This window comes from Acyrthosiphon pisum, chromosome A2 (genome assembly GCF_005508785.2).
Source record: "Acyrthosiphon pisum isolate AL4f chromosome A2, pea_aphid_22Mar2018_4r6ur, whole genome shotgun sequence".
NCBI lineage: Eukaryota > Metazoa > Arthropoda > Insecta > Hemiptera > Aphididae > Acyrthosiphon > Acyrthosiphon pisum.
The window spans coordinates 8,839,056-8,840,370 of record NC_042495.1 but is presented as its reverse complement, the minus strand read 5'-3'; positions in this window follow the sequence as shown (position 1 = coordinate 8,840,370).

Here is a 1,315-nt window from a genome sequence, read left to right as displayed (position 1 = left end):
AAAAAAAAAAAAAAAATAAAAAAAAACACACTTCATGTAAAATCAATACAATATAAATTCATCGTTCCACTCAGAATCTAAAATTAAGAAAAAAACGGGAATTTTTACGCAGAGATGGTTTTTGATAAAACTCTACAACAAATGACCGTAGATATATGCAAATTTCACTGGTTGTTTATATTAGCATTTTATATACACATGTATATCATATGTTTATTTTATCAATTCCTATACTTGATAAAATTTTTAAAATATTTTAACGTTTTTTGAACTGTTTACGGGCAATTTAAAAATTGTATTTGTTGTGCCAAAAAGCATCAAAGTTTATTACAAAGCTCCTGATATATTGCTTAAATAGCAGTGTAAAAATACAAAAGGATAATTTTTTTTATATATATTTAAAGTTCAATTTTTGACAATATTTATCAAATTTAATATTCAAAAATGAATTTATAGTTAAAACTGTACTTACGGCAGAGCGATGTCCACTTACCCACCTTTTTTCATAATTTTTTTAGTTTTTACCACGTTTTTGAAAATAACTCAAATTTTTTATTTCTACCCTTCCCCCCCAAAAAAAAAAAAATATACTAGATTAATTTTCCTATCAGCAAAAAAAGATGCTGAAGTAAAAAATCGGCATAGGTGCAACTAGACCTATACTTTTGAGAGTGCACAAATTAAAAAGAATTCCCAGACCCCCGGACCCATACTCTATATACAGGCTATAACAGAAAGATCTGACAAAAAAAAAATTACGCTACTTAAACGTATGACAAAAATATTGTGGAAAAAATATTTTGAAAAAAGTTATTACATTCTAAGCCATTAACTTTTATTGTATTTATGTTATCTAAAATATAGGCTTGTTTTATAAATTATAATAATTAATTATAAACAAAGAAACAATAAAAACACTCTCACATTCATGGGCAGTCTTCTATCCTGCCAAAGATAAAGAGAACTATCGTTATCCTGTTTTCTAAGTTATTTTGTTGAATATTATTAGGTATGATCAATGTTACACAAATAATTAAAAACAACATAACTGTGACCTGTTCTATACAACATAAAATACTTACCTAAGCTAAAGATTATTTGTTATACTGTTATAGCAGGGAATGTTGAAACCATAGACCTATAAACTAAGTTTTTATTAACTTAGTTTATAGCTCTATGGTTGGAACATAATAGTGAATTAGTGAAGTACTCACTATTAATCACTTAGGTATTATATGTTCCTCAATATACTCTAAGTATAACTTTTTTGTATTTATTGATAATTTTTACTTCAAATAATCAAAATATTTATAGA